The sequence below is a fragment of the Oncorhynchus kisutch genome, linkage group LG26 (assembly GCF_002021735.2).
Source record: "Oncorhynchus kisutch isolate 150728-3 linkage group LG26, Okis_V2, whole genome shotgun sequence".
In the NCBI taxonomy this organism is placed as follows: Eukaryota; Metazoa; Chordata; class Actinopteri; order Salmoniformes; family Salmonidae; genus Oncorhynchus; species Oncorhynchus kisutch.
In genome coordinates, this window is record NC_034199.2 from 13,851,035 (window position 1) to 13,870,559 (window position 19,525).

The following is a 19,525-nucleotide window of genomic DNA, read 5'->3' on the forward strand; positions in this document are numbered from 1 at the left end:
GCAGGAGTTAACTTGATTTTTCTCTCTATGGCAACTGTAATACTCTGGGTACAGTAGTTTACTTTTTCTATTGAAAGGATTGCTCTGTATAATAGACCGTATACTGTAAATACAGGTAACTGCCAAAATAAAGGAAACACCAACATAAAGTGTCTTCATAAGGCGTTGGGCCACCACGAGCCAGAACAGCTTCAATGCATAGATTATACAAGTGTCTGGAACTCTATTGCAGGGATACAACAGCATTCTTCCACGGGAAATTCCATAATTTGGTGTTTTGTTGATGGTGGTGGAAAACTCAGTCTTAAGCGCCGCTCCAGAATCTCCCATAAGTGTTCAATTGGGTTGACTGGTTACTGAGACGACCAGGGCATATGGTTTACATCATGTTCATGCTCATCAAACCATTCAGTGACCACTCGGGCCCTGTGGATGGAGGCATTGTCATCCTATAGGGGGGCATTGCCATGCTAGCCAAAAATAATGGCCTGCCCAGCAGTTTTAAACATGACCCTAAGCATGATGGGTTGTTATTTGCTTCATTAACTCAGGACCCACACCTGTGAGGAAGCACCTGCTTTCAATATACTTTGTCCCTCATTTACTCAAGTTTCCATGACCTGTAGGTGGTATTGTATTGACGTGTTGCTGTGCTGTATTGGTTTGAACAGGTCATCTGGCCACTTCCAGGGCGAGAGTCCCTGCTGCCTCAAGGTCACTGTCACTCCAGCTCAGCTCAGCTCAGCTCAGGACACCAAAAGTGGGCTCTCTCTCCCTTAACCCTTTATACAACTCAAAAAACATCATGGTGGTGGCTATTATTTCATCCAAGATGAGACCATTTCACTCCTTAAATACGTTTACAGGCATTACATCAAAAACAAACAGTAGATATCAAACACGACGTAGCATTCGCATGTGACTTCCAATTAAAGCAGATTGATTTGAATCCTTTGAACATTGAGAACCATTTGAGTCCATTTGCACCATGCTCTACCTTTAACTGCGACCCCCCCCCCCCCCCCCCCCCCCCTGGCACGACAAGGATGAATTGTCAAAGGGGGCATATCTCAGTGGTCCCCTCTGTCAACAGCTGGTGAGGAAGGAGGCTTTAAATGCTGACTGCTGATACAGCTTGCTCTTACAATTCCTGTTGTAAAGAACAACATGTTGAGGTTTGATGGATGTTAAAGGCCTCTAGACAGCGTGAGGCCACAGTTAGGCCATAAACAATTACATCCTGCTTACAGCCCTCTGAAAAGGCTATCTGGGGTTATACCTCACCTATAAACTAGTGTAGTAAACCTGACTTTTGCACGTTCCCCCCTCACTGTTGCTCTTAGTGTACCATAAAAGTAATTGTCAGCGATTTATACAAATAATACTCTGCTGCTCTATTCATCTCTCACTGTCTGAACTAACCTCCTTTAAGGAGAACCATTCAGTACAATCATAATGTCCAGTTAAGATTTTGTCCATTATCAAGTATTGTATATTAAGAAAATACTTCTCACGTTAGGATTTTTTGTTGTACCCCTTAAAGGGGATGTCAGATTATTTCTTCTTGTCTATACTCTTGTAATTTCCTTTCTTTCCATGTTTCTCAACAACACCTTCCTGTATTCAGTCTTCCAAATACCTATTGAAGGTAAGAACAGCCTATGGTTTACTGTGCATTCGGAAATAATTCAGACCCCTTGAATTTTTCCACATTTTGTTACGTTACAGCTTTATTCTAAAATGCATTAAATTGGTTTCCCCCCCTCATTAATCTACATACAATACCTCATAATGGCAAATGTATTAAATATTTTTTATTCATACCCTTTACTTAGTACTTTGTTGAAGCACCTTTAGCAGCGATTACAGTCTCGTATCTCCTTGGGTATGACTCTACAAGCTTGGCATACCTGTATTTAGGGAATTTCTCCCATTCTTCTCTGCAGATCCTCTCAAGCTCTGTCAGGTTGGATGGAGAGCGTCGCTTCACAGCTATTTCCAGGTCTCTCCAGAGATGTTTTATCTGGTTCAAATATGGGCTCTGGCTGGGGCACACAAGGACATTCAGAGACTTGTCCCGAAGCCGCTCCTGCGTTGTCTTGGCTGTGTGCTTAGGGTCATTGTCATGTTGGAATGTGAACCTTCACCGCAGTCTTAAGTCCTGAGCCCTCTGAAGCAGGTTTTAATCAAGAATCTCTCTGTACTTTGCTTCGTTCATCTTTCCCTCATTCCTGACTAGACTCCCAGTCCCTGCTGCTGAAAAACATCCCCACCGCATGATGCTGCCACCCCATGCTTCACCGTAGTGATGGTGACAGGTTTCCTCCAGACGTGACGCTTGGCATTCAGGCCAAAGAGTTCAATCTTGGTTTCATCAGACCAGAGAATCTTGTTTCTCATGGTCTGAGAGTCCTTTAGGTGCCTTTTGGCAAACTCTAAGTGGGCTGTCATGTGTCTTTTATTGAGGAGTGGCTTCCATCTGGCCACTCTACCAAAAAGGCCTGATTGGTAGAGTGCTGCAGAGATGTTTGTCCTTCTGGAAGGTTCTCCCATTTCCACAGAGAAACTCTGGACTTCTTTCAGAGTGACCATCCGGTTCTTGGTCACCTCCCTGACCAAGGCCCTTCTCTTCTGGTTGCTTAGTTTGGCCGGGTGCCCAGCTCTAGGAAGAATCTTCGTGATTCCAAACTTCTTCCTTTTAAGAATGATGGAGGCCACTGTGTTATTGGGGACCTTCAATGCTGCAGACATTTTTTAGTACCCTTCCCCTGGTCTGTGCCTCAACACAATCCTGTCTCTGAGCTCTACAGACAATTCCTTCGACCTCGTGGTTTGGTTTTTGCTCTGACATGCACTGTCAACTGTGGGACCTTTTATAGAGACAGGTGTGTGCCTTTCCAAATCATGTCCAATCAATTGAATTTACCACAAGTGGACTCCAATAAAGTTGTAGAAACAAGGATGATCAATGGAAACAGGATGCAGGATGCAGCTGAGCTCAATTCCGAGTCTCATAACAAAGGGTCTGAATACTTATGTAAATAAGGTACCTCTGTTTTTTTTATATATAAATTTGCACACAAAAAATACAAGCTGTTTTCCCTTTGTCATTATCATCAATGTTTAAAATATATATATATATATATATATATATATTTTAGAATGAGGTTGTAACGTAACAGAATGTAGAACAAGTCAAGGTGTCTGAATACTTTCCAAATGCACTGTATCTTATACCTCATCTTTCTTGAGTCTTAATGATAGACCAAAGGTAACATGTGGGCGGGGTCACTTACACTGGGGTTTGACATTGTGCCATTTTAATGCAGTCTTTGGAAAAGCATCAAACCACCTTATGAGCTACAGCAGTGGTTCCCAACCAGGGGTACTTGACGTATCCACGGGGGCTACTTGAGAAGACTCATGAGACCATTGGCCTACTGGTAAAATACACATGAGGGGGCACTTCAGGGGTACTCTGAGCAGAGCAACATTGACTTGGTGATACAGGAACAGAGAAAGGAACCACTCAGCTACACTGTACCTGCTCTGTGAGAAGAAAGTACATGGTAACGGTTAGTCAAACTCTGAAATGTGACTGATGTAAAATGCTCAATCAAAGTCGGTGGAAAGTTCGAAACAGTTAACCGATGAGAAGTTCAAAAAAAGTTATCATTGCAAAACAATGATGGAACTAGTGCAGACGTGTGGACGGCCCTTGCTAAAAGACATGAACAGAAGTAGTTGAACAGAAAGGGGATAATTGCTGGTAGTTCTATCTGAACAGCGTTGAACATAGTAAACTGTCAGAACATCCAATTGCTCCATGAAGTTATTCAGAAAATGTTTGACATACCTTTCCCCCTGTGCTAAGATCAAATAAAGTATTAAGATATGCACTTTGCTGTGTAGACTTACTATGAAATATAGATTGAGTCATACATTTTGATGAAGCCATGATGTGCGAGGACCATTAAAATGCTTATATTGCGTCCTCGTTAGTCCTTCTAACAACGGGTTATCTGGTTTGGGATGTCAAGCCTCATTATACAGAGCAGCGTTAGCTGCAATTCTCCCATGGCCCTACACTGTTGGCTTTAAGTGTTTATGGTGCTGCTGCCCTACAGAGACAACACCGAACAAGCAACAATGTACTGTTTTCCATCCCATTGTGAGGAAGGAATTATGGTGACAGCTTGTGTTTAGGTGGACATCATGGAGATGATGCGGCACCCTGAGGAAACCACCAACATGAGACAGACAGTGGCCTCCTACTTCCGGGTATACATCTCCCTAACCATCATCATCATCATCACTATACCCAATCATTCCATTTCAGCAATGTTTTTCATTTACCTCTAATACAGTACAGAAATAGAAAAGGGTTTTCATTTTTGGGTTGATTTATATCCACCAGTGAATAAGAATGTCAGTAAGAAGATTGTTTTGCTGACACAATGACAAACCAGCGTCAGCACGATATCTGGGAATTCTACAATGACCGTAGGAAATAATGCATAATGCAAATAATAATCCCTGTTTTCTTGTTTGCTCCGCCCCCGTCGCCTTGCTTTGTCTCCTCACTGCGTTGGCAGTACTCCCTGATGGATCTGCTGTCTAAGATGGTGGTGGGTTGGCCCCACTTTGTGCGCTGCATAAAGCCCAACGATGACAGACAGGCGCTGGGTTCCTGTAAGGGGAGGGTAATGGTGCAGCTGCGTTACACTGGGGTCCTGGAGACAGTGAACATCCGCCACCAGGGCTACTCCCACCACATCCTGTTTGGAGAGTTTGTTAACAGGTAACAACCGTGCTCTACTGGGCGCCGGGGCGCAAGCTGTGCACTCACGCTGAGTGCTGACACGACCCCAGAGTTAGAGCAGAACAAGTGCACGGCGTGTGCTACATCACACAAAACACGGCTTCCTTAATTGGAAAGGAGTCCAAACTTGAGCAGAGCAAGCGGCTCACTAATTGGCAGTCGTTAGTGATAGCATAAGACTACATCTCTTAACTGGGTGGGTTCACTTCACGGAACTGGGAAATAAGGGCAGAACTCTGAGGCTGAGGATAGACATTTTAATTGATTTCTTTACTATTCATGAAGGGTTTGTTTTTGTGCCCCATGTCCTGGATAGTGTCTATATCTGATATAGGAACCCATTATTCCCTGGGTGGTTGTCATGAATGATGAAATTGGGTTACTGACTTTTTTTTCTACTAGATACAGGATATTAGATAAGGTTTTTATTTGTTTTCCCAATGTCTGGCAACATCTGCCAATGTGAGAGGTATGAGAATTTCTTCCAATGGAACGGCCTAATAAAATATTAAGCTTAGATTTGATTTTATCCACACCAAAAAAAATCCAAAAGCAGGTATTTAAACCTTCTTGAATCCTGTCAAGAATAAAATACATACTCAGACTCGGTCCTTGGGGAAATGTAGGAAACCTACGTTTGATCAATTATCCTTTGAAAAATATTCCAGGCACCTCCAATGGGGCGCTTTAATACGATATCAAATGTAATTAGCTTGGGCTTGTGGCCTGTGTAAAAAGCAGTGAGACGGCTGGTTAGTTCCGCTGCTCCAGGGGAGCTTTTAAAAGATTGTGTGTTTAATTTAGCCTGATTTCTTGCACAAAACCCTGAATGACCAGAAGCTGTTCTTCTGCCTGTCCCAATTCTAGGACGGTGTTGGTGAGGCTTTTTTCACAGTGTTAAAGGTGACAGTTCATCACCTGACAATGGTCTGTTAACCCTCAAATAGAGTGTGTGTGCGTGTGCGTGCGTGTGGTAAAGGGGAGCTAGATTCTCAAACGTTCAAACGCTGCTGTCCTATTGTCTTACTGGATGGAATGGACCCGTCTATTGTTTGAAGTATAGGAGGCCGTATCTTAGCATGTCCCTGGCTTTCTGGCCTCCGTCGGGACTGCAACCTCGCAATCGAGTCCACCCCATCCCATCCAAGCCAGGCAGAAATAATACTGACAGACTCCGTAGTTAAACTGCACCTTAAGTGGAAAACTGATTTAAATATGTGCTCTCATATCAAAGGCTCGTCTGAGGTTACCAAGGAGTGTGCTCTGTATTTGCCATCAAAGAAATAACGGGTATCAACAGGAACTAGAATGAAAGGCTGTGGAATGGGGGTGTTCTAATATATTTTTCTTCCAACTCGATTGTTTCTTTGACCAACACCAGAACACAAGGAATGAACCAGCAGTTTGGGAGCCTTGATGTCCCTGAACAAACAGTTGTATCAGCTCTGTCCTATGCAGGTGTTTTGTAAACTGTGACAGGCAGGACAGTCAAGGCCTTAGACAATGAAGTAGAGGCATTCCATGGAGTTGATTTACACAGATTGGCCCTGATGGGGATCATCTGTGTAATTGAAATAAGAGAGCGTGGTCCATTCAAAAAGAGCTCAGACAGTAGGCCTCTGTTAGCGGCTCATGGCTCAGTGAGTCTCGTTTTCTTTGCACTGTGGGTGGACCCATGCCTCAGATCCCATGCATGGTAATTCATTTAATTTAGATTTAAACAAAAATTAAATCAACTTGTATGGAGGAAGAGTCTCTGAACGGTCTGAAAACATCAATTCAGAGCAAAACATATGATTACGATATACACTATATATACAAAAGTATGTGGACAGCCCTTCAAATTAGTGGATACTGCTATTTCAGCCACACCCATTGCTGACAGGTGTATAATATCTAGCACACAGCCATGTAATCTCCATAGACAAACATTGGCAGTAGAATGGCCTTACTGAAGAGCTCAGTGACTTTGAACGTGGCACTGTCATAGGATGCCACCTTTCCAAAAAATCAGTTTGTCAAATTTCTTCCCTACTCGAGTTGCCCCGGGCTACTGTAAGTGCTGTTATTGTGAAGTGGAAACGTCTAGAAGCTCAGCCACACAAGCTCACAGAACAGGACCGGCGAGTGCTGAAGCACAAAGTGCATAAAAATTGTCTGTCCTCGGTTGCAACACTCACTACCGAGTTGAAACTGCCTCTGGAAGCAACGTCAGCACAAGAACTGTTCATCTGGAGCTTCATGAAAGGGGTTTCCATGGCCGAGCAGCCACACTCAGGCCTAAAATCACCATGCGTAATGCCAAACGCCGGCTGGAGTGGTGTAAAGCTCGCCGCCTTTGGACTCTGGGCAGTGGAAATGTGTTCTCTGGAGTGATAAATCACGCTTCACCATCTGGGTTTGGCGCATTCCAGGAAAACGCTACCTGCCCGAATGCATAGTACCAACTGTAAAGTTTGGTGGAAGATTAATAATGGTTGGGGCTGTTTTTCATGGTTCGGGCTATGCCCCTTAGTTCCAGTAAAGGGAAATCTTATCGCTACAGCCTACAATGACATTCTAGACGATTCTGTTCTTTCAACTTTGTGGCATCAGTTTGGGGAAGACCCGTTCCTGTTTTTGCCTGATGGTGCCACATGCAGAAAGCAAGGTCCGTACAGAAATGGTTTGTCGAGATCGGTGTGGAATAACTTCACTGGCCTGCACAGAGCCCTGACCTCAACCCCCATCAAACACCTTTAGGATGAATTGGGACGCAAACTGCGAGCCAGGCCTAATCGCCCAACACCAGTGCCTGACTTCACGAATGCTCTTATGGCTGAATGGAAGCAAGTCCCCTCAGCAATGTCCCAACATCTAGTGGAAAGCATTCCCAGAAGATTGGAGGCTGTTATGGCAGCAAAGGTGGGACCAACTCCATATTAATGCCCATGATTTTGGAAGAAGATGTTTGACGAGCAGGTGGCCAAATACTTTTGGTCATGGAGTGTATGATAAAGGTCAGACAGTAAAATGTCATATCTTTCCCTCGCCCCTTTTTCTTAGGTATTACTACCTTGCTTTCCGGGCTCACCAGGTTCCTGCCACCAGCAAAGAGAATGCCGTTGCCATACTGGAGCGGGCCAAACTAGAAAACTGGGTCTTAGGGAAGACGAAGGTAAAGTGGTGATGACCATACTGGAGCGGGCCAAACTAGAAAACTGGGTCTTAGGGAAGACGAAGGTAAAGTGGTGATGATTATCCAGATACATTATAGTAATGTTTGTTTCCAAACCTATGGCTGGCATCTCAACTCTGTCCATGGATTGAGGTGCTTCAATGTTATGCTCCCTGGGTGTACTGCGTGTCAGTTGTTCCTGAACTACTACCATGTGGAGCAGCTGAACCTGCTGCTGAGAGAGGTGATCACACGGGTGGTGGTGTTGCAGTCCTACATCAAGGGCTGGCTGGGGGGCGAGGCGCTACCGCAGAGAGGAGGAGAAGAGAAACCACGAAGCCATCTTCCAGTCAGGGATACCTCCACCTGGCATAATCTGGACTAGTTTTCGTTAAAGAGATTAGTTTGATAACCACAGTGTGAACGATAGGGGCCAAAAGAGCAACGCTTCAGAGAGTAGACAATAAGAGCTCTGAGAGTTCAAAGGGATCTAGCGCATTGCCACCTGGTTGTGGTGTGTTTTGAAGTGGGATCTCATGTTGTAGGTGCGGTCTATGTTGTTTCACTGAGGTTGATCAGTAGCTTTTTTCTCTCTGTAGCCTAGAGGGGCCACACTGCCCGACAGAATCTCAAGCAAACCAGGAAGGAGTGGGAAGCTGCAGCTGTTTGCATAAAATCAGGTAAAGCATTGGAGATATTGTTCTCAGAAGTACTCAACATACTCGGTAGGGCACTTCTGGAATTTATGTCCAGTTTATGTGCTTGGAGGGGGGTTTCTTTCAATATTATTTTAAGAGAAATTAATAAAAGCCAGAAAATCGTAAGGTTTGATAAAATACCTTATTGATCTCAATAAGCATTCCATGAAACCGTAATCATTCATTAATCATGTATAAAGAAAGGCTTTTGAAAGTTTGGGCAGCATTTGGTCTCCATGTTTCAGAAGAACAGTGCACATTGAGATCCTTTTTTCCTTTCATCTCTTTCCCAGTAAAGGCAAGAGAGAGGCTTATCCCTTCTGTTTCCTCACAACTTCCTCTCTCAAATTCCCAGTCTATTACACTGCTCTCACATACCAGAAACAAGATGCCTTTTTGTACTGTCAACCTTTTCATCTGAAATGTAAATTAATTCTTACTCAGTGTGCCTTGACGAAGATCAAAGTGAGCACATTAACCTTTTCGGGCCTCCCCCACTCCTTTGAGCCTCTCGCTGGAGGACAAGGGAGGGTGCCAAGAGAGGGAGGGTTGAGGAAGGCAGGGGGAGGAGACTTGGCGTTGTTTTATGTGGCTCCTAAGGGCTGCCCTCATCTGGCACACGGAGCATCTCAGTCGCCTGCTCACCTTGTGTAATTGTCCTCCATTAAAACACTTGTAAATAACATTGTGGAATGGGTAAACAGGTTTTTTGGTGTGAGAAAAACTTCACTGTCGGCTCTCGCTCGCTATCTCTTTGTAGAAGTGCACATTGATGTGTTTGTGTGTGGGCAGGAGGGCTGTGGAAAGGGCCCGACCTTACATAAGTGGGGCCTCAGCCCCCCGACGGAACACTCCAACACGCTCACATTGTGTGTTTGACTGCAGTTTACAGCCTTTGAGGTGGGCCTACATTTGCATTTTTTAAATAAACAGATGCCTTTCAAATGTATGAGCCTGGTGGCTCCTCAGATCTCGACAGGGCCTGGGGAGGCTGCTAACCATCGATCAGATTAGACCATGGAAAATAGAGCTGCATAACAATGTACTGCAACATGGTTTGCCACTGTGTCAAATTTTACAACTAAAACACTAAGCCCTTTGACTGAATAATGTGAATTGCCCTAATTTGATACATCCAAAAGAGCTGAGGTTCCCCTTTTTAATCACATATTGTTTTGAAAATGAAACCCTCCTTTTAGTACTGGATAACATCTTTGTTTAGAGAAATTGTCAGACTCCAGTCTTTCATAGACTGTTCTCTCTGCTAACACACGGCAAGTGGTACCGGAGCGCCAAGTCTAGGACCAAAAGGCTCCTTAACAGCTTCTACCCTCAAGCCATAAGACTGTTGAACATTTAATCAAATGGCCACCCGGACTATGTACATTGACCCCCCCCCCCCCCACCCCCCTTGTTTTTACAATGCTGCTACTCGCTGTTTACTATCCATGCATAGTCGATCTTCACCCAGGGGCAAGAGGCCACACCCCCAAGGACATGCATTTTTGGGTCAGGTTCAGTTATCTCTGTCTCTGTTTGTGTTTATGTATCCGTTAGGCCCTAATGATTAGGATGCTCCAAAGTTCAGCCATACAGACAGCAGGGTCCTCCACAATGCCCCTAATAGGGGATGATATTCTGTCTTTGGAGGTCATTTGATCTGAGCCTGGTGTGCACCCCTGTCAAGCTCTTTCTCAAGTTCTTACAAAAGGACCTCCTGGTAGAGACCACAGTCATGGGGCAAAGGGGTTTGCATACCAGTCACTCAACCAGAGTTCTACTAGGCAGATTTATTTCCTCCCCTCTTTAATGCATTGTTGTTTCAACCACCAGGAAGCTCCTCCTCTTGGACCACATCTCCTTTTTATAAGCCTAATAAATATCTTTCCACCAAGATAGCGCGCTTGTCTGACCGCTAACGGGGCTGGGCTCTGAACTGGTCTCCAGATGTAAGAGCTGAACGCCGTTTGTGTTTACTCAGCATATAGACGACTAGTCATTAAGGAAGTATGTGTAAAGCAGGAGAGCAACAGCTGAACTGCAGTATACATGGTGTCTGGCCAGTGCTGCTCGCAAATCCAACCTAGCTGACTCTCACACTCTCCTTTAACACTTGTTCTTTCATTCAAGTCCCCTATTTGCTCTCTCTTGCCTTAGTATTTAGAATAGTATTAGTTTATTCCATTATCTTTAAATGTTAAAGGTCCAATGCAGCTGTTTTTTTCTGGGTAACAGTTAAGTACCTTACTGTGATTGTTTTCAATTTAAATAGTAAAAAAAGGAACAAAAATAGCAATTTCTCAATCAATCATTTTGCTAGGACTGTCTGGGAGAGGTCTGAGTGGGGTGGGGAAAACTGAAAACTCACTGTTATTGGCAGAGAGGTTTGGAACTATCTTTGTTACTGGTCTATTAATGGATTTACTGTCAACCCCATCCCAACAAAACAGACTGCAATTTCAGGCAGTCTTTTCAAACGGCTCTTACACAAATTATTTTTTTATTTAACCATTATTTAACTAGGCAAGTCAGTTAAGAACAAATTCTTATTTACAATGACGGCCTATCCCACTATAAGGGCATTATCATAATTTTCACAGGATCATTCCAACCTCATAGTGTAGAAATATATATAAAACACAGGGAAAGGATGTTTTTGACTGCATTGGGGCTTTAAGGATCTGAACTGACAGGTTTAGAATGCCATTTTCAGAGGGTAAATGCATAGAAAATCCTTCCCACTGGGCACAAACTGGTTGAATCCGTGTTGTTTCTATGTGACGTGTCAACATATTGTGATATGGAATCTACGTGGTGTTACAAGTTTTGTTTTTTCAATTGATGTTTTTAGGTTGGACTTTAGCACGTATAGCTCGTTAGCACGTAGGGCGCACCGTTTGGTGTCACCTCGTTAGTCAGTATGTGTTACACTAGTGCCGGCTTGTCATCTTGTTAGTGGGAAGGTGTTTCCCCTATGCTCCAGTTGTCTTGATAGATGCGGAGGGTTAACACCTTTAGTTGGCTCTCCCTATTTAGATTTCTAGACAAACAATCCTTTATCCGACTTCCCAGACTTTCATTTTGCTCCACCTTTTTGGTTTGCTTCCTGTCTTAAAAGTTTGGTGTGGGTTTTTCTTTTGTTTGCCTCTTAGTGACGCAAATTTAGCGGGCTCTCATGATGGGTGTTTTTTAGGTCCCAGTTCTTGCTGTAAAGCAACTTTCAGTGGACACCCCACATGAGTGTCTTTTAGAACCCCTCCTAAAGCAACATCCTGTTCCCTTTTGGTTGTTGTCACTGACTCTTTGTTAGTTCCCCCTTCTGTTTGAGCGACATTTTTCGTTTTCTCGCTGGGGAACGTAACAGTGGAAAATACATTGGACTTTTGGAATACAGTAAATCGCCTATTAACTTGTCGACAAGATAACACATATGTTGGATTCACGTCGCCAACTAAACCGAAAATAAAAGTTAAAGAATAGGATTAGCTATCCAACCATTAGATACATCTCTTTACATGTTGATATTTGGTTGCATTATCAACCAAACACAATTCAATAATACTTTTGTAACACAGTAAAAAGCCTATCTTACAAGCTAATGTAACAGTATTTATTCAACCTTCAAATGAGTAACACATAGATGGCCACATTTAGAGGTTACTATAACTACAGTATAAATGTCTTACATAATCATAGAAAGAGTGCATGTTCAACATGGCATGCAATCTTGCAGGACTCACAATTGCTACAATAATCTGTGCAGAATCTCATACAGCATGGATCACTTGCACCTTTTAATGTAATATTAAGGAGAAAAGGGGAAACCTAGTCAGTTGCACAACTGAATGCATTCAACTGAAATGGGTCTTCCACATTTAACCCAACCCCTCTGAATCAGAAAGGTACAGGGGGCTGCCTTAATTACATCCATAGCACCCAGGGAACAGTGGGTTAACTGCCTTGCTCAGGGGCAGCACAACAGATTTTTACCTTGTCAGCTCAGGGATTCGATCCAGCAACCTCTCAGTTACTAACAACCAGGCTACCAGCAGGCAGGCAGTTACCTGCAATCCAGGTAATTTCATTGTGCTATTAGATGAAGCACAGTGATAAGACATTAAGTTGTTGTATACATGCAAAATATCTGACATTGTATTCCAACTTTGTTGTGCTTTTAAATGGTTGAAAGCACAGTGATAACACATTTAGATGACAAAATAAACCAAAAAATCACACATTGTTTTTCCATTGGAATTTAGTTGTGCTTTTAGATGGTCGAAGGATAGTGATAACACATTGGGAATTCAACAAACTTCTGTCTTGCCTTTTTGAGTGGGTGAATAAATGTTGAAATCTCATTGATCAACATCTCAACCAAATATTACCCAAATGTCCACGTTGAAATGACGTGGTGAACCCAGTGGATTGGGTTTGGCACTATATCGCCAACTGATGCACAGATCCTCTGTTTTGATGGAGATTAAATCTTTATTCATTTCAACTTTTGTTGACTTTGTCGGTCAAGGCAATGCATCTCTCCAGACTCTTACTAGATTTTTACATCTGAAAATGTTATGCTTGTTGTATACCCAGGCTGAGTTTTTCTTCTGGGAATTTTTCTCCATGTTTACAATCATATTCCCTGGTGAGAAAACTTCAAAACTCAACTTAACAATTCTGTTTAATCAGTGTTGGAATCGCTCCATATAGATTTATTTTGACTTGATCTGGCACATTCTCTCCTTTTAAGATCTGCGTGCTCTTACCTAGACACTGTTACTTTCCCCTTTTATATCCCTCAGTGCACACGGTCTATGTTTGTGTCCATCTCCTAAGGTTTCTAGTGCATCATACCTCCAAATGTGAATAATATTCTCTGTCTTTGTTCTATTGCTCCTGTGTAGTGTGTCTTCGAATTTCCATTATATCTACTATACCACATTAAATCTATTGTGATAGGTGGTTAAGGGTCAGTCCTCTAAACTATCTTTTTCACCTTTTGTAGGTATGAGGGCAGACACATTTCCAGTGATGAGAGAGAGAAGGTAAGTTTATATCAGAGAAATTCATATTTTTTAGCATGCGGCTCTAGCTTCAGCTGTGTATTCATAATACTGTACTTCTACAAAGCCCCTTTAACATAGATTATTCGTGAGAGTTTTTTTGAGTCCTTGAGACAAAAGACTTCTCTTGCTCCAAACTCCATCTCAGAGGAGAGACAGGGTGGTACGGGTATGGAAGAATCAAAAGGCTGGAAATTCACTGCTGAGAATAAATGCTCGCTGTTCCCTGAGGTGATTTGTCTTTGCGCTTCTCTTTCTACAGATGTAAGAGCCCTTTTTTTAGTAAAGACCTGAGGTTCTTTGGTACCACTTTGATATCCTGCTCGAATTCAATATGTGAAATAGAAGAGCCACTCCGTGACTTGGAGCACATCACAGTCTTTGAAGTCTGATCCAATTTTTGCTGCTCACCATTTGATGTTGAAAGGATGAAATGAGGAAAACGTAGAGTTTTTGCCAGTAACTCTGCTGAGCATATGTAAGATTAAAAAAGCAAAATCCTTTGGAGGATGTACTTAGAAATGTTAAGCAGATTAATACTTTCCTATAGCTCTTTTATTTCAAGATAAAATTAAATATGAGAGGATGTCTGTGTGTGCTGTTATTTTCACCCTCACAATTAAGTCAGTGTGCTGCTATTTGCAGGAAGGTAGGGGTAACAGAGGGGCCTATGCGATTGCATTAGCATGTGATTAACATTGCAAAACACATTCATGGGTTCTAGTAAATGCATCTGCCAAAACAGTAAATTCAAAATAAATTAATTTGAATCCAGTGACTGAGTAAGAAACAATAATAAGACATGACTATGAACCAATAATAAATAGGCAGCCTGCTTTTACTTTGTCTGTCTGTCTGTCTGTCTGTCTGTCTGTTTCCATTGACAGTATTCTTCAGGCTGTGTTTATGCCTCTTCTTTAAAGGTTGCCTCCGACAACCATAATAGACAAGTGAGAGACGACAGCAGAGACAAAGGGATAGAAGACACAGTAGTGAAGCCTTGCAGGGAGACAGGCAGTCTGCGAGACACACAGTGTAAACAAGGTAAGCCCGAGCACACAGCTGGCGGGTGCAGGTAATTACAAAAGGAGACAGGAGAAATCCTGCTTTAATGGATAAAGTGCCATTTTTAATACAGAACCCCTTTCAACCTTTCATCCCTACCAATCCTTCCTGCCATTTTTTTGTTGACAACAAAGGGATGGTGTATTATGAGTAATCATTTCTGTGGTATTTTAATAACCTGGGTCAGCTCATCATAAACGACGTCTCATCGCAAGGGTTTTAGAAGCACCGAGCACTTCAAAGCCTCATTCTCCCACACGCCGAGCCCTTCACTAAAGATCCCATCAATGTCTCTAATAGACCCACATAGTAATGGTGACAGGAAAAAACACAAACCCTGATTTGTTGAACATATGTTTGGTTTGCTTTTTGCCCAAGGCGCTGAATTCCATTAATTCATGCTGCCTGGGAGGCTGAGTGGGTGGCTGAACAGGGGGTTTCTGATTACGGCCGTCACCCAGTCCACCGCTAGCCTGTCTGGGTAATGGGGGCTCGGCCCTTCATTAATGTTATTAGGAGTCTGAGGTAAGAGACAGAGGTGGAATACCGTTTAGCAGCGCGGCCAGGAGATTATGTGGATTAGACATGATAATATAACACAGACAGTGCTCTCCAGCGGGCGCAGGATTAGTGTCAGCACGCCACAGCAGGTCTGGGTTAGATAGCGGCTAATCCGGTAATGCCAGATACAGGTGACCCCCGCTCTGAAGCATCACTGCCGCCGACGAGAGACTGCTTTTAAGAATTCATGACATGTGATGTGAATATAAAGGGAAGTGCTGGAAGGAGTAGTAGTTCCCTGCTTTATAGCAAAAATAATTAAGCAGTCATGCCATTATGAATTGGGAACAGTGTTTGGGAAAATATTCATTATTAATAGCTAGGTTCATTAATGAAGTTTGAAACTCCCCTCTCCTAAGAGCAGGGGAATAGTTTTTGGGCAAAAATGCTAAATGCTGTGATAAAACTTTTTCCTTTTCAATAAGCCATGGGCTTTCCTAATACTTTACTTATGTTGTGTGCAGAGAACACACAGACTTTCAGGTGTCCATTATCCCTTTCCTCCCCCTTTGTGTTATGAGTTCTGCTTGTGGCTCCAGTTGCTTTCAGGAAACCATATTTGAATACATTTAGGGAGGCCACGGTGGCTCAGAAACCCAGGGCACACTTTGATCCCTGCAGATCTGAGGCCTTTTTTTTATCCTGAGGTTGAGCGAGTGATGGAAGCCTGGCCCTGCCAGATGTTTGGAGACCAGGCTTCTTCCTGTGTCTCATCCTGCTGACGCCCCTGGTGATCGCTTATATTCTGAGGTGAAACTGGAGTGTTTCAGGACACCAACAGAGAAAGTTCAAAATCAGGCCAGGAAATTCAAATCCGCTTTTGCGTTTGGCCAAAACCGCTTTGGCACGACCCGGAACCTCTCCTTGAGTTTGATGGACTCTAAGTCCCTTCTCCAGTAAGTCATTTGACTGAACCCAGCTCTGCTGTGTGGGCCAGGCCATCCACCCCCCTTTGTGCTTCGAAACAAAGAAAGCAAGACAGGAGGAGATTACCCCCAGTTTAAAAGATGTCTGTTTCAGTGTATGTTTAACACAGGGCTAAGGGACTATCCCCCAGCTTTAGCCAGATAGCCGCAGTGCTGTCTTTTAAGGAGGGAAGAGAGAATTAAAGCACTCCACAGTCACAGCCCTTTCCTCGCATGTCTGAAGTGTCAACCATTGATTTGCAACATTTTGTCACCGAGAAAGTTCAGCGAGGCGCAGTCATGTAAACAGAACACTTACAGTACGTAACTTCTCCCTACCTGTCTCACCGGCCTGAATATGAATACAATATGAATCATATTTCAAAACGAGTCACGCAGACGAAAGGCTCTGCGAATAACGTGGCGATATGATCAGAGTGCTGTTTACGCTCCACAATTTGGTAAACAGGCTGGTGCCGAGGATCAGTCAGAGACTGACTTTATGGTTTATGAAAGCTGAGCTACTTATGTTAACAGGCTTTTTGAAGATTATAGTGCTGGTAAACATACATGTCAGGAGTGAGACGGTGATAAAGAGGAGTCACAACACAGAGACCAATTACCACTGCGTCTGGGAAGACTCTTAACCTGGTCTTTTGAAGAGTAGGGAAGAAAATGGAAAGGAAAAGAGGAAGGCTCAGTACCTTTGAGGTTTCCTATTACTTATTGGTTATGGTCATGTACTTTGAACTATATAGCGTGTACTAGTCAATGTGCATTGATCTGGTTGGCACCCCGAGCTGTCCTGCAACTTTAAGTGATCAATGGGAACCCGGTATTAGGCCATGGTATTACCCAGCTGTGCTAAAACCCACATTCACTGATCCATCCCACTTTCCTACCATTCAACTAACCCATTACCACCAGCTCTTGACACCACTAACCACATGTCCTCTCACTTGCTGTGCAACCACGATGCCCCACTCCCCCAGCCCAGCGCCTACCCTCACCACCACCGCCATATCAACATACATCTGCAAGACAAATGATCCACCCTCTCCGTGTTCCTCAGACAAAACGCTCTCCCTCCCTCTCACTGTCTCTCAGCCTTTTGATTTATCTGTCTGTCTCCACACATCATAGAGGCTGAACCGGATGCCTCACACATTTCTTCAGTTTTAGGCAAATTACAGGCACGTAGCCGAGATTTGGAGTGGATAGGAAGGCTCAATTTAACGGAAGGAAGAAAGAACTCCTCCCGTCTGCCACTAGCTAGCATAATCCTCTTAATGTCAGTGAGAGTAGTTAACAGGATGTACTTCCAAACTACTCATCACAATTTCTACAGGATAATCTGTTTCAACGTACCTGTAGTATAGCAAGGTGTAAGATTATATTCGAACTTTGTGGCTTGGGTTATTTTGAACGTTTTTTTCATAATCGGAACTTTTAGGATATCCAGATTGTTGAAGTTGTTGTCCTTTTAGAAATGGTTATAAGAATGTGTGTTACCCAACACAGTGCATTTCAGTTACTTTGGTTCGTCACTTTGCGGGATGGTTTCTCAATGACTGTGTGACTTCTCCTGTGCAACATACCAACATGCACTCACTGCTTAACCTGGAGCGCTGCACTGATACATCATACAGAAGTCTGACAAATGATTGACAAGTGATTTTCCCGACACACAAAAATGTATTCCGGAGTCAAGCCCCAAATCTCCCGTCAGTGGAAAATGATTGATTTCAGTGTGAAAAATTGGTCGTAAGTAACAACATCCTCTGCCTGCATTAGTGAAAAACAGATGCAGGAACTGCCCTTCGGAGCATAATCTAGAGAACCCTGTGATTTTCCGAGTGTGCCTTTATAATTCAAAGCACATGGGTTACCATTTAAGTACGATGTCCCAAATGAAGACATTGGTAATAAATTACAGGAGTCCTGGAAAGCTCTGGAACTCCCCTTAAAGTTTGACTAGAGCTAGCTGTCTATTCAGGGACTTTCTGTTAGCAATAAACTGTGTGTGTGTGTGCGTGCGTGTGTGTGTGAGGGGGTTTGCAGGGGAAAGAGAGGGGTCTGGGCTACACATGCCTCATTTAGACATCAAAGGACTCCACTGATGATTTTTCCTTATAATCCATGCCTTTTGCAGATCCGGCTCCCTCCATCTGAATAAACAAAGCCCAAGTGGTTAACTATGGTCTGGGAGAAGTCAGGTGATCCCAACACGTGATTCAGGAAGTAAATCGATACGTCTCCTAATTTATTCAGCTAAAATCCCTTTTAGCAGCTAATTTATTGAGGAGTATTCTGATTTTCAAGGGATTTACAACTGGTATGTAGAGATCAGAACCTCTTTGAAAATGAAAGAAGTTGTCACGTTCTGACCTTTATTTTATTTTGTTTTGTCTTTATTTAGTATGGTGAGGGCGTGAGTTTCGGTGGGCAGTCTATGTTTTGTGTTTCTGTGTTTAGGTTTCTGTTTCGGCCTAGTATGGTTCTCAATCAGAGGCAGGTGTCGTTAGTTGTCTCTGATTTGAGAATCATACTTAGGTAGCCCGGGTTTCACTGTTGGTTTGTGGGTGTTTGTTTCCGGGTCTGTCACCACACGGGACTGTTTTGGTTTGGTTTTCGGTCATGGTCACATTTATTGTTTTGTAGTTCTTAATGTTCAGTTTATGTTTTATAATAAACGATATGGGCACTTGCCACGCTGCGTTTTGGTCCGATCCCTGCTACACCTCCTCTTCAGACGAAGAGGAGGAAATCTGCCGTTACAGAAGTACCTATCTCAAAAATGATTCTCATCCTTTTTATCTGTCGACGCAAGCATGTACAATATGTAAGTATGCTGCAAAGAACAGCAAACTCTGCTGGGGGAAAAAATCTGAGAAGGAAAATCAATGTTGTATGAATTGCAGCACTTCTGTATTCTCTGTTGACCATTGATCTACCCCACACCAAACATCAGATGGTGCCCACCATCATTTAACAGGCCTGGTGTAAGCCACTCTGACCTCTTCCCAGACCTACCTGGTTCCAAAGTGCTCTCATGCCTGAAGTCCATTTGGCAGCCTCAGTCCTTGTAAGGTATCTGCAGGAACAGCTTTCCTCTGGGACTGGCAGTGATTGGCAGTGATTTTCCAAACGGAGGCGGAGATGGGAAGCCTGACCCATTCTCTGATCTGCTATATGCTTTAATCACTGCGGGTCAGGCTGGATAAATGGGGATGTTGGAACTGGGAGTTTTTGAC

The 19,525-nt window shown here is 43.3% G+C and overlaps 1 pseudogene; it reads left to right on the plus strand.

The window, feature by feature from the left end:
• LOC109871153 (myosin-IIIb-like) overlaps positions 1–19,525 on the plus strand; it is a 102,171-nt pseudogene that overhangs the window by 70,670 nt on the left and 11,976 nt on the right.